Here is a 15579-nt window from a genome sequence, read left to right on the forward strand (position 1 = left end):
CCTTACATACTTTATTAAGTAAAACCTGTATAAAAACAATCATAACTAAAAAAAAATCATATTTGATACCCTTTGTCAACGTAAGGGTGGCTTTCATTTGCCGCTTGGTGATATTTAAAGATTAGGTGTTTGATAGCGTTTAAATCTCCACCAGGGGTCGACTAAGTCTGACACAAATATAGTGTAGAGAAAAATAGATATTAACTCACATTCCTCAAAGTGGCCTTTTCTTAAATTTTTACTTCATCACTTTCTTTGATAATTCATATGCATTGTAACAATATAAAAATTGGCATATGATAAGTAAAACAGTTGTAACTTATTAGTTTAATTTGTCATTTACAAGTCATTGGTATACTATAAAAGTAAAATAACAAAAATACCGAACTCAAAGGCAAATTTAAAACGGAAAGTCCCTTAATTATCAAATGGCAAAATCAAAAGCTCAAACACATCAAACGAATGGAAAACAACTGTCATATTCCCGACTTTGTACAGGCATCTCCTTATGTAGAAAATGGTAGATTAAACCTGGTTTTATAGCTAGCTAAACCTCTTACTCGTAAGAAAGTCAAATAATTATTGACAACAATGTGTGAACAAAACAAAACAAAGTAAAAATGCAACAAATAGGGGTATAGCAGTCAACATTGTGTTATAATCCTACTCATCATAAAAACAAAAAGGTATGTCAACAAAGAGAAGCAAAATTGCATATAGAGAAATCTGTAGTTTTCATCAAATATTCAATAAGGCATAATGTTTGAAAAAAAAGGTCAACCAAACATGTATCGTAATTATAAAATGAATCTACGCAAATCGTTTATTTCAATTTCACATCTTTTCTTACAGTATGACGTAAACGGAAATACACTGAAAATTACTGAAGTGCATTGATGTTTGTCAAATCAGGCTAATAACTGGTTCACTTTAAAAATCCAGGGCAATAGTAATTATATAAATTTGAAACTTATGTATCGTGTGGAAATTATAACTTAAGAACGTTGACAAAGAGATTTGGTAAGTTATACATATAAAAATCTGTTTTTACTTTTATCTTAGTTATGCTCATTAATTCAAAAACGAAATATACATGTCCACAGTATCTCCGAGGTCTAATATAAAAATATCAACGTCGCTTTCTCATAACGCATGACAAATGCATTTTATCTGATGCAATTTTATAGAACTGGGTGTCAAATTTTGTGACGACCGCAAAAACTCATTGTAATTCGGACACGGAATTGTCTGTTTACTTATTTGTCATTAGTCCATTTAAAAAAAAAAATATCGCTGTTAATATAAAAGATAAAAGTGTTCGTGTCGGTTTAAGAAATCAGCTCTTTATTTAACAAAGAAAAGTAATTATCTGACCCATTTGTATACAGAAGAAAATTATATGGATTCAGTCATACATTTAAATGTCCCCGTGACAATACATTTTTAATTCACATAAAAAAGATAGAATCGCGACAGTAAACTGATACTTGTTTACTTAAACTATATATTTTGTCGTACAAGTATTGAGTTCAACAATTGGTTAAATTTGAAAATAGATATCTACGAAAAACACACGGAAAGGTGAAGGACCAACACATAAACATGATAAAATAATGCTTTCGTTTGATTTTTATGAGGACATAAGAATGAACCGAAAGGAGCGAAACAAACATTAAGTTCGAAAACAGTATGGAATCGTAATTTGTTGACAAAACTTTCAACCGTTTCCAAATGAGTGAAAATCTAAATCAATTAATGCAGTTAATAAATAAACACAGTCTTCATCAATTAAAATCACTCAAAAAATATGATATTCTCTGAACACAACCTAAATGCAAAATGCTGGTACTGATAATTCCAACTAGACACTAGCTATGAAAGAGTATATACAACTGTGTTTTCAAAAGGATTTCACGAATACTTAAATGCATTATGTATATTATCAATCCAATTGATGTCAATTTACAAATACAATGATATATGCTTTGCTAACTGAACATTTTATAAACATTTACAGTGACAAAGAATATTCAAAACCTCTGATATTTAGACATAGTCAAACATGAGAACATCACTTTATAAATTGCATGAGTCTGTAGCACTTCCTGGGTTTACCATCATCAATGTTCACACTCACGGAGCTCTCATCTATGTTTTTGTCATATCAGTTGCCATAACTGTGAATCCTCTGAAACCAATAAAAAGCAATGTTATCAGTGTACAAATGTCACAGCTGTGAATATAGTATAATGACTATTCATGTGAAAATAGGTTCTGATCTGATAAAGTCTTCTTTCTATATATACCTTTTTCTTTTTAATTTATCAATTGAATGTTTCCATATTGTTTCCGTCTTATTATAAAACATGTTATCTCTATTATTAGAACAAATCGCGTGTTTTGTTGAAAAATAACCCAGCTTATATTTTAAAAGTATTTCAGGGTACCTTCCTTTTATGAAAAATGATGTTTGGTGCTGAATAATCCAGTTTTTATTTACGCAGTTTACAACAATATGAAAAATTATGTGACGGTATTGTCTAAAATATTCCTTTTTGTCTGCTTTATTAATCAAGGTAAGACATTTAAATGTATAACAATATTAATCACGTAAAGTATTATTGGCATTGAAATCAAAATAGTCAGGAGTCAAAATCAATACACACGAAACAGCACATTGTCCTCATATCAAATGCAAAACACAAAGTGTGTATCAAGTTAAAAAGTTTCTACCTTTGAGGCTTTCTAACTGAGGAGGGATTTATGTTTTTGTTGGTTTTAGAATGTTGAAGGAACTACTTGACGTTGTTATTTTTAAATTCTCTACCTTTTTTTTCTTATTCGAAGTTTTGGTTTACAAGCACAAACATGACAACAGTGATATTTAACTTTTTGCAGGTCTTTGTAGTAATAGAAAGTAAGCATCTAGTATCAATACAACATGCATGTGCTAAAAGCACTCTTTTGAGTTATGTCCCAACATAGTACCACCTGTGGAATTTTCATCTTTGCTTGCTTTCAAGACAACGGTCGAACAAACTAGGTGTTCATTATGGCAATTGAAAATCAATAAAACAGTTAGGAGGTTTAAAAAAAAGTCGTTCAAACCGACATTATAACGAAATATATCAGGATAATAAAATGTTTTAGTCATTATGAACATAATCATAAACTTTCAAACGTTTTTTTTTTTGTTTTTGGAATTATTATAGACCTCAAATAATTAGACTAAAACGATTTCAACCCCTCGTACAATATACACTGTCGGTAGAAAAAGTAAAAAACCCAGATATAAACGAAGTTACTTTCTTGTTTTACGTTCAATTATATTGATAAGATGCTTGCATTTATTGACGTTGATAAACCGACTATTCAATTTTGACAATATGGCAACGCCCTCTAAACTGCGTTCAGCCCCCTAATTGCACTGTGCTATAAAAACAAACATGTATATCAAAAACTTAACACAGTTTTTCAATGCAATTAAAACTTCTAAGCTTTTGTTTAGTGCACATAGCTGATGATGATCTGCTGCTTAAAACTCAGTAACAAATGCTGCTGAAATAAAAATTAAGAAACAGTTTGGGACTTAAATACCCGAGGCATTTTTGTATCGAACTTAAGTTCATATGACGGATTATCATTTTAACACAATGAATCAATGGTCATATTATATGACACCGTGTTTCTGTTTCTATTAATTTTTAAATCGTTTACTATCTAAAATTGATTGTCCATAGCCAAGTGTTGATAAAGGAACAAATGATATCATACTTGTGTTATAGACAAGAAAAAAGAAAATAGGAAGTATTGTACTGAAGAAGGTATTGTAAACAAATCCTTAAATATCTCTAAACTTACTTTTCAGGTCTTCAAAACAAGATCATATTTTCAATTTATGGTAAAATTAAAGAATTCAACATAAACACGGGAAACGTATCAGAAATCTTAATCGACCAACAGAGTTATATACATTGTTTTGATTATGACTCTAACAACGAATACATATATTTTCCAAGAGCTGACAAAAACGATATATTGAGGTACATTGTATGTGTTTTGTATAAGGAAATAGCAAATCTGGTTCACATGACACAAATAGATTGAGATAACTCTTTCGTGCATTTAACATATTATTGTATTGCTTTCAATTGGCAATGGTTTTACGCTACTTGTTCTGACAATAATAGCTATTATTTTCAATTGTTTAACGAATACGAACACATCGTTACATTGTTAACTTTCTTGTGTTGGTGCTGCTGCCTTTTATCTTGCAATTTTCAAAATGTTTTTGCTACCTCTAGTGGTTGTTAAGGGAATGACATTTGATTTTCTGAGGGGTAAGGAGCAAGAGGATTTTGGAAATGAATATCCTGGCCTTGAAAGATTTGAAAAATGAATAACTTTAATAATAGAAGCAAGGGTAGCAACATATAAAAATAGTCAATCTACCAAAAATCCTCCGGCCCTCCACCAAAAGAATAAATGGCCGTCCCCAAACAGATGGCTTCAGTCGAGGATTTTTACAGGTAATATGCTTATGAGAAATATAATACTCTCCGCGAATGGTTTAGACCTTGAGGTTGTGGATTCAAGTAAAAATACAAAACAAATGTTTGGTCTACAAACACACATGCTACACCTAACTGTAATGACCCAAATATTGCAAAGAACTTGTCATCATCCATGCACGTGTAGGCTTATATCCCTGCATATAAGGCCTCAAACAACATCTCGTTTGTGCGTAAACCACATATACATAAACGGGTTAATGCATTAGTAAGGTATTGCTAATTCACCTGATGACTAAACAAATATCCCCACGACACTAACCAAGAAGGAAATTCTGAGAAATCTAAGGTCTGTCATATGTTCCTGTGGAATTGTAAACAAAGAATAATAACTGGATATTCCTTTTCTGTACTATAAACATAAAAAATGAAAACAACACGCTATGAAGTTTTTGCGTCCAAAGCGTTTTTCTGGATTTACCTTCATCAGGAACGCTCAAAGCCTAATATTTAAAAGCCAAGAATGTGTAAAAACCAAAACATTTGAAGAGCTATATGACCAAAAAGACAAAACATTAATTACATTAGTGTCCTTACAAACAATGTTTTACTAAAGGGTCGTCCTTAAAACCCCTTTCTTCACTTTTAACAACAATTTGATCAGCAATCATAACCGAGTTTGAGAGATAATGTAAAAATCGAATAGCGGTGTGAATAAATTTTGGACACAAAAAAAATACAAAAAAGCTAAAAGAGTGAAATTAGTACAAAATCAGTAAGAATGTGTTCTTTTCATCTAAGACAAAAGGGATATCGTACCTTAGTTTATTTGCCCACACTTTTTTCTCGTAAGAAGTAAAACAAACAAATCACCAGTCTGATTAAAATTGTTCGACAAAAGTGCTGTAGGCGATTACCGTAAAGAAGAATTTCAAATTACCAAATGACCTGTTCTCGAAACTTAATTTTGAAAAGATCAACGCTGACAGTTGAAAAAGTGTTGAATCTTTGTTCTTAAATTGATAAATGTATGAACCAAGTCATCGATCCCAATGTTATTCTTCTGTTGTCCGTATATATTTTCTACTTCTATGTTATAGTTTTTGATGATTTCTCTCTATGAAATGACTAATTAAATTGTATATAATTAATATACATACCATATCTTCTTATATCTATATATATATAAACAAAAACAAACATATAATGGATATATTCTTAATTGTTTTTCAAGATTTCGTTATCCATCAGAACAAGTTTATATGACAGAAACAGTGACTCAGGCAAGAAGGCCAATAGGTGTCGCTATTGATCCAGTAGGCAATCATGTATATTGGACAGAACGAATGGCACCAGAAGAGCTTAAGCGATGTAATTTCGATGGGTCAAATAATATATCAATACTTCAAAATGGTCAACTATATGCTCTTACGTTAGATTATCGGAACAGGTTTGTAATTATTTAGCTATCAGCGACTTAGGATTGTATGGAACCCATGAAAACCAAAACAAAGCTGGTTAATAACTGAATTTTGTGCACATCCTTAATAAATTAAGATATGTTTTAGAATAGGTGTAACAAAGCTTTGTTAAATCAGTTGTAATTTTCTGCATACCAATCTCTACATGCATAGCAGATATTATAACATCACTATATTCATTTGAAATCATCCAATGACTTCTTTGTTTTTCATGCAATCGTACTTCGTATCTAATCGCAACATATCAACATAAAGAGTCAATCAATATAATTATCAAAGGAACATGAAATATCTTGGAAACAACCCATGAAGCAAGCGATTCAATAACAAGCAATTGAGATGGTATTTGAAACAATAAATGCAAATAAGATAACTTGTAGCCTAGCAACACATCATTACTACATTGAGAGCTATACGTAAGTGTACTATTTGATTAACTTATAGCGTATTTATTTTCGTTCTGTTTACTTTGTCGACAGTATAACCTAAACCATTTATTAGCACACACCTTAACGTGAATACAAGAGCAAACATTTAATACCTTTGGAATAGGACATATAGTTTTACACTTTTTAAAGGAAATATTAGAGTAATAACATCATTTTATAATGTATTTTTTCATTGTTTTTGTCATTTTATACGCAGATGGTTGTATTACAGTATATATCCTACAAATAGTGCAATAAGACGATCAAGATTAAATGGAACAGAAAATCAGACAGTATTAGATGTTTCTACAGAACAGGTCACTGGTTTGAGTATAGGTATATTATCAGAATATTGCATAATTAATTTGTAAAAAAAATGTTAAATTTTTATCCACAAATGACCACATTATGGACAATGCATTGTCATACAAACCTATTAAAAACTTGAGATAATAATACATTCATGATGTCAACGTTGAGATTGGAGATATTTTGTAGTGCAGGGTGACAGGATTTTATACCAGAAGGACGAGATGTTAGTAATAACTGAGAGTAGGTTTTTAAGCTGAATTTTTAAACATGATATATTTGCATAGCATATAACAATATTATAAGGGAAAAAATGATAATAACCCCGCCTCATTCTCTATATGCATATTCCAAGTCGTCAGGGACTGTAATCCAGTTGTTTGCTAAATTCATGTTTGAATTAGTGTCTTGTACATAATTCAGACCATTGGTGACTAATATAAATGCGTACATTCACGTTTGTGGGATAACTTTGGGTAGTTGTCTCATTGGAAATTATAAAACATGCTTGTATTTTATACTACATATTTTGACTGAACTTCTTTTATTCTGTACTTTTAAATTCGCATTCTCTAATATATCTAACTTGAGTATGTATCGTTTCCTCGATTTGCAGGAGCAGTAACAAAGTGACCAAACAGGTGACGCGTCTTCCTGTGGAGTGCAACCTCATAAATTGTTTCGACATATAATATAACTCTTAGTGTTAGTCTAGTACAAAACATGTATATTATTCATTTCACAATAACATGATCTCGTCATGAATATGAATTCAATTTACCACTGCACATATTATCTTGGTACACTAACTATGATATACTGTGTCTAAAATACAGTCTTGGAATATACGAATTTCTTATTAACGGTAAAAAGTTGCTTTTGATTTGTTTTTTTTTTCTTGTACTTTGTCAAATGCCCATGACTACTGGATCAACTATCCTATTTAGGGTGAAGGTTAGCGTCTGTTTAAACGTTTAAACCTGCTGCATATTTATGCACCTGTCCTAAGTCAGGAGCCTGTTTTTCAGTGGTTGTCGTTTGTTGGTGTGGTTCATAAGTGTTTCTCGTTTCTCGTTTTTTTTTTATATAGATCAGACCGTTGGTTTTCCTGTTTGTCTCATTGGCACTCATACCACATCTTCTTATGTATATACACAATATATAGCGTGCGTTAGTCGAGCTAACATTCCATATTCAGTTAGAATAATTAATTGTTTGTCACTTGACTCGTCCTTATATGCGTTAAATAAATATTCTCCTGAAAAAAACAACCCGGGATTATTCACAAGATACAGGGATAATGACAAGATTGTTAATAATTAGTGTAAAATTGCTTTCACAATAGCTTATCTGCAAAGGTGTTATTGTTAATGTTTTAAGTTTGCTTTTCGGGATTTGAACCGAGGTTATATACACTAACACAATTTTCAGCTTGTCCACTTAAACATTAAATATGTTTGATTTGTTTCACAATTGCTTTATTAATCTGTGTTAAAAAAAAAAACAAAAAAAAAAACAAACTAAATCTACCCATGAGTGAAACATACATGACATAGGAATTACGTCACTTTTCTGCTTGACCTCTATCCTTGCTATTATCATGAAAATACATTGAAACAATGTTTAACGCCTTTTAATTCTAGTAGCCGAATATGGTTACCATTCCAGAGCACCTGAGATCACTCCCAGATTTTTGTGAGGTTCCTGTTACTCAGTCTTTAATCTTCTATGTTATGTTTTCGTTACTATTGTTCTCTTTTGGTTTGTTAAAATATTTTTGCCATGGCGTTGTCAGTTTATTTTAAGTTATGAGTTTGAATGTCCCATTGGTATTTTTTGCCTCCCTTTTAGATAAAATTTTTAACTGTTCATCGTAACCAGGATGTTATATCGAGTTTCGTATGTCTTGAATGTATATCTAGTGGATGTGTTCCGATTACTATGTTTTCTGGATACACGATCTGTGTACTAGCTGGTTTTTGCTTTGAACTAGCTTTTTGTGAGTACAATAAGGTATATACTTTGTGTCTCTAGAGTATATCACGATCTGATGAGTCAATAATATTTTATAAAGATATTGTTAGTGTGTGTATCATGGAAACAATCGAGTTTATACCAGCAAAGAAGACATATTTTCACTTCTATATTTGGTGACGACATCTAGAGCATAGCGGCCCAATTTGATTTTAAACACGATATGAGTTTTTATCTTACCTCCTATACATTTCTAGGAATATGATTGGTTGAAAGCAAACACGTGGAGACCGTGTATATTTCATATGGGGTTAATAGGCGGGGCTTATTTCAATACACGGCTACTAGTGGTGCTACGTCCCTTTATAAAAACAACACGGTGTTAAGGAAAAATCTAATGGTTTCAACAGACAAAGAAATTGATGATGAACGATTTAAATAAATTTTTAAACACATTTAAAGCTAACATGTTGTTATTGTTGGTATTAATACAAATGGAATTAGGTTCTTAAAACTTAATATTGAAGACTTAATCGATTTGATAAGCCACTAGTCTACATACCACATGTTATGATAGTCGGTAAGATATATTCGTTACATAGTATGCTAGTGACCTAATACACATCGCTCTCACCCCATATGGAATTTACAGACCACATATATATCGTATTAGGTCACTATCACACTATGTAACTAATAATCTCCTTCTATAGACATGATGAACTGTGGCAAATATATAAACACGAAAAGATAAATAAAAACATTCCAAAATAGACAAATATAATCTATTTTGGATAGCACTTTAGAAAAATAGAAATAAAAAAGAAACAACCATGCTAAGGCTTACTTCCTTAGAAAATTCATAATACAAATATTGCATTTGTTTCTAACACAGTCTGTAAATCTTAAAACGAATAATGACAAGATAATACAAAAAAAAGGATCTTTAGTTTTAAATGCATTTTGAATATATGCAATGCCCGGTTTCCAATTTTATTTCAGATTATAATGGTGATAGACTGTTTTGGCTTGAAAGAAAGAGTGGTGATGTGAAATCTTCCAATTTTAATGGAACTAACGTTGTCAACATTGTCAGCACAAACGCAAACGAAAACTTGGGAATACACGTACATAATGGCGACATATACTGTGCAAATGGCAAACGAATTCTACTGGTCACATTATCACCCAGAACTAAAACAAATGTCATGTATTCTGATATAGAGATGATTTACGGTGTACTATTTTACAAGGAAAAGGGTAAGTGTATACCTGATACAAAAAGCAGATACATATACGTAGTAAGTCAAGCGCACGTCCCAAGAGCATAACAGTTATTACGACCAAAGTCAAAACAATAGGAAGTTTAACCGCATAAACAACCAAGAGATTCTTAAATGTAGTGCAAAATCTTGCTTCTACGAGTAAAAGGAGAAATTGGATATACGCAAATGAGACAACAACCAAACGGCAAATTTAATTGGGATTAAAATGGCCTCCATATTGAAAAAGTATCTTTATAATATGCCAGGCTCTGAATTGTTTTGATTCTTTAACATTTTTGAATGAATTAAACAGAAACAGAAACAGAATCAGTCTAAGATCCTCTCTGAACACCACGTTATATGCGCTTTTTATATTTTGATTACATTCCAAAATTATCGCTATTTCTGTTTTTGGATAACATATTTACGGTAAGTAACTCAATTAATGTAATAGATGTATTGCACCGTGCATTTAAGTAACTTACAGGTATTAAATGACAAACATTATATTAATTTATCATGTTCTTTTTCATTATCATTTTGTTACGGAAGAGCAACTTGTAAAAGACCGTTTTATTTTTGTTTGTACATGTAGTTTTGTATTTATTATGATTATTATGATACATTTTAATGTTTATTTGCATCTTTTTCTTTTATTTATATATCAGTGTTACAATATGTTATGTGATTGCTAGTTGCTTGCTTTTCTTTGCAGATGTTTTATTTATTTATTAACACCAACCACTTGATAATTACAAACATTTTCAACCAAAATATACACTAAACTCGTTATTCAATATCTATCAGAGTCCTTAATACGAGGTATTTCCTGGCATTGCTATTTTGTGATGGTTAATCTGTAGAATTCACATGATAGTCACATGATATTTAACAGCTTCATAATGTTGCATAATTTTATATACTGTCGTGTACATGGTATAGTTTGTAGATTTATAACATGCATTACTATATCGTTCTTTTTTATCATTTCTTTTACTGTTTTATAGTTGTAACGAAAATATGTTACCTATGTCTACCAAGATATTAATTTTAATCTTAGGCGTTACTTATATTAAAAATTTGATATACTCAAGCTTGCTTGGTCTTTAAATGTGAGTATTTTTAAACATTTATAAAGTTACCAATGACTGCAAATAACGTTTACATTTGTATTCTAGTATTTGAATTTTATATGCATATATACTCAGATGTTGAATTGTTCTCAGTTTCAAGTATAAATTAGGCTCTTATCTGTTTCATGCCGTGTTTTTCGGTAGTATTACTAGCCAGCTGTTACTTTAAACGACAGTACATAGTGGGTAAGATTTTTTCTAAAATATTCAAGATATATGGGCATGTGTTTCTTTCAATTATTGTTATATTAGAAGATTTATTTATAGCATTACTTTACGATATGACTCAAAGAGCACATGCACAACTGTAGGCAAGTTCCTTGATGTAGATCAAAATTGCCACTGTTCATTAATAAATATATTTGAAATATTTAGATACTACATACAAACAAAGTGAATGCATGTGATAGTATATTATAAACACACTCTGGAAAGCTCGACACTCATCAGTAGACTGGCAAAATCATAGCAAAAAAAAAAAAAAAACGACTGACAACACCTCACAGAATCGTCTTGTATATATATAGGGATCCGGAAAGGTTAACATATCCTGCTTCATAAGCTACCTCCGTAGCTTCAGCGCATTTAATAGAAAAGTCCTCTAATAAACAAGAAACAAAACAACGGATAAAACCCTAATATCAATAGCATGATGCGTGTTATAACATTTGATTGTGTTTAAGGTTTCGTTTAGAATTTGTGAAAGTATGATATAGTACTTCTGCAATAATTGTGTGGCCGTAGCTGAGTGGTATCGGAAATAAACTGCAGAACTGGATAGTTATCGGGGAGACATTATGCGTGTGGTAGCGATTAATAGTAAACAAGGTAAAATGTAGATTATCATTTACTTTCGATTCTGTAGTTAGTCCCCACTTTGGTTTTATCATGTATATCTATTATATAGTCATTTTATAATATTTACTGTTTGCAAAATTATAAATTATTCTAAATAATAAGGATGTTCTTGTCCCATGCAGAAAATCCTGGCCGTGTTAGGCGCAACTTTTTGGAAGTTTTGGTCCTCGGTGCTCTTCAGCTTTGTACTTGTTTTGGCTTTCAAACTTTTTTTTATCTGAGCGTCACTGGTTAGTCTTGTGTGGACGAGACGCACGTCTGGCGTATTGAATTTTACCTAGTACCTTCTGCTAGCTATTATTCGTGTGTTTCTTTGTCCTATATGTTCTCCCATTTATTTGTATTGTGGTCCTATCATGTGATGTTGTCGTTTTGGTGTTGTGGTTGACGTTGCCATAAAAGCGGGAGGTTTGGCATGCCACAAAACCAGGTTCAACCCACCATTTATTTCTTAAAATGTCCTGTACCAAGTCAGGAAAATGGCCATTGTTATATTATAGTTCGTTTCTGTGTGTGTTACATTTTAATGTTGTGTTTTTGTTGTGTCGTTGTTCTCCTCTTATATTTGATGCGTTACCTCAGTTTTAGTTTGTAACCCGGATTTGTTTTTATCTCTATCGATTTATTAGTTTCAAACAGCGGTATACTACTCTTTATTTACAGTTTATTCCTTCTAAATACATATTATTAGAACAACTGACTGAAGTCAGAAAAATATATCAAATAGTAATATACAATGTTAAGTTTCTGAAGCTATTAACATGACAAATGTCATACTGAAAATCAAACAAACAGAAAAACATTTGTTAATTGAAAATGTACTCAAATTAAAGAAGACAGTAGTCAAAAGTGTACATGTATCAATGTTTACGTTAGAGGTATGATTTACAGTATTGTATACCAAATTCTATGTCTTTATATCTGTTTGCCTTCAATACTCTTAAATATACTAGAAACATAGTATATCAAAATATATGAGTCAATAAATTACTTGTATTTCTCAGTATTGTAATCATAGTAATGTTTAAATGGGTCTATTTCTATAAAAAAGAAGATGTGGTATGATTGCCAATGAGACAACTCTCCACAAGAGACCAAATGACACAGAAATTAACAACTATAGATCACCGTATGGCCTTCAACAAATGAGCAAAGCCCATACCGCAATTTTCTGCACGTTTTGAAGTAGATGTGACTTTGCTCTCGATGTATGACATTTTTGACTTGGTCGTTTTCTATTCCTTCATTGTTTTTTTTCTTTCTCTACCTGAATAATAATGAAAATGTTTTTAATTTTAAATTCCAGTAACATCACATCAATCTAAAACATTTTGTTTTCTTTCGACACAAAATGTACGTCCAAACTTTGCGAATGTGCACTATATCTTATTTAATTGTTTATTTTATATATTGTAGATCAGGACGGATGTCAATTAAAATTTTTATAACACAACCTGAAGAATAATATTTTATCAGCCACCATTTACTTTGACTTTATGATATGTCATCTTTGAAGCAGAACTTTTATAATACTAACGTATATTGCATTTGCGTATGTAGTGTGATTGCATGTCAAATTTAATTTTTTTGTTTAAATAAACAGTAGTAATTATATTTTATTTTGTTAATAATAACAGATAAAGTTCACACTTGTTAAATTCTTCACCAAAACGTACTGCAAAATTGCATGCACATTTTTGTTTCTAGTTGTTCTTATTTGAAGACAAAAATAGTCATTTTAATCAAACAGTAGGTGTGATCATACTATTTTGCTCATCTTCTGTAAACATTTTAGATTTGTTAAAGGTACACATGGCAAATATGTCTACTATGTTTCATGTAGTTGCACAGATACGCCGGTATTTTTAACCCATAACTGATCGATTATGTGTTTAGTAAAGATTGATTCAACCAATTGATGTCACAAAATTTATTTTTCAGAATATTTTCAGGAATTTAATGCTTTTTATGGTAATTGTATGTTAGAAATTATTTCAAATTAACGATTGTATCTCCCTCATGCAAAGCTCAGATTCCTAACCCGGCTTTGGCTATACTTTTTGGATTATAGCTCTTCATCTTTTTAATAAGCTTTGGATTTTCAAATATTTTGGTGTCGGGCTTCACTGAAGGGACATTTATTGTCGAAATTCGTACCTGGGGCAAAAAAATTGGTAGGTTAATGTTATTATGTTAATATTTTGAAACATAAAATGTAATACTGTATTAAGGGAAGACCATTTGATATTCTGGGGGGGGGGGGGGGGGGGGGGGGGTAGGGTGGGGGTAGGGGCAGGAGGATTTTAAAAATTAATTATTCCGCCTTGATAATGACAAAAATGAATGATTCGTTCTGTGGTAGTTTGAAAAAAAAATCTGAGCTACTATGTATTGAAAATTAATATCTCAACAGGTCTTTTAAACCATTTTATAAATGCATGTTTTAAAGTATGAGATGGCACCAGATTCTACAAAAACTCTTCTTTATTCATATTTTTTCGGAAAAAAACTTCTCAAATATTTAATAAAATATAAACTACACCATAAATAAATATTAATGTTTTTGAAATGTCTGAACATGGATTTCATTTCACTTACGGTATATTGTCTCACGAACATTAACCTCACTTTTATACCTTTTCACATTTTAACCTGTATTGTTTTATTGTGTACGTATGCATTATGTACAGTTTTAAATTAAATTGTAAATAATGTATTTCATCTCATCGAATTATATTAAAATCAGTCGGGTCCAGGACCAATCCAGTATATATTTTTATAATCCTTTGTAATAATTCCATTTTCTATGTACATGTATCTAGAGTTATATAGAATTGGTTTACTCAATGTATGATGATAATTTTTTGTTATGGAATACTTTTTTCAGCATTTATTTTTGTACTATTAAAGAAATTCATACGTGTTTGTAATTTTAATAGTGTGTGTATTCTTAGAAAAGAATCACAGAGCTGAGTCTGCGTTTCTTTTTATTTAAAAGGTTTTTCGGTTAATATCGTATGGACCTAGGCCTAGGTCATGACCATATGTTTTCCTTTTTGTAAAATTAAGAATTGTTCGAATTTGATTTTTACGTATGGGGATACGACATCTGTTTATACATTCGTTTTTTTCTTTCTTTCTTTATATTCCTTTGATTAAATATTTTTCTGTTATTTTGTTATGCATGATTTTATCTTTTGTTGGAAATTATCTTAATATATCCTTTTGTTATTTTTGAATGTCTTAGATACTCTTTTAGATGTTTCTGTCTGCTGTATGCAATAATCGGAGGTTTTATAAAAAGTATTTTTGCTTTTCTGTTTTGTTTCATATAGCGCTGTCGATTCCTTTAAATACCAGATTAAATCTTGTTGCAAAAACGAGTGGTGGAGCCTTTTATTTATTTTTATAATTAGATTTAAACAAATGTGTTTTTTCTTTTTCTCTTGTTTTTGTTATAATATTGTCGAGCTCATTTTTGCAATGTTCTCTTTTAAGAAGTTTAGACTTAAATATTTGATCTTCTTTATAGAAGTCTTTTCAGTTGTTGCAAGACCTAGTAAGGCGAATAATTTCTCAAGTTATGAAGCCTGTGAATACTGACGTAGGGTGGGCTGATG

The 15579-nt window shown here is 30.9% G+C and overlaps 1 long non-coding RNA gene across 2 annotated transcripts; it reads left to right on the forward strand.

The window, feature by feature from the left end:
• Positions 1-843: 843 nt before the first annotated feature.
• Positions 844-15132, forward strand: LOC127718582 (uncharacterized). 2 transcript variants are annotated; one of them, XR_007989917.1, is made up of 7 exons: positions 844-1020; positions 2435-2576; positions 3869-4043; positions 5746-5961; positions 6638-6756; positions 9706-11929; positions 13376-15132. It is a non-coding gene; the product is annotated as an uncharacterized LOC127718582 (long non-coding RNA). The 2 variants fall into 2 exon arrangements; XR_007989918.1 differs by having other exon boundaries at positions 2505-2576.
• Positions 15133-15579: the final 447 nt, after the last annotated feature.

The sequence above is a fragment of the Mytilus californianus genome, unplaced genomic scaffold, assembly GCF_021869535.1.
Source record: "Mytilus californianus isolate M0D057914Y unplaced genomic scaffold, xbMytCali1.0.p SCAF_10, whole genome shotgun sequence".
NCBI lineage: Eukaryota > Metazoa > Mollusca > Bivalvia > Mytilida > Mytilidae > Mytilus > Mytilus californianus.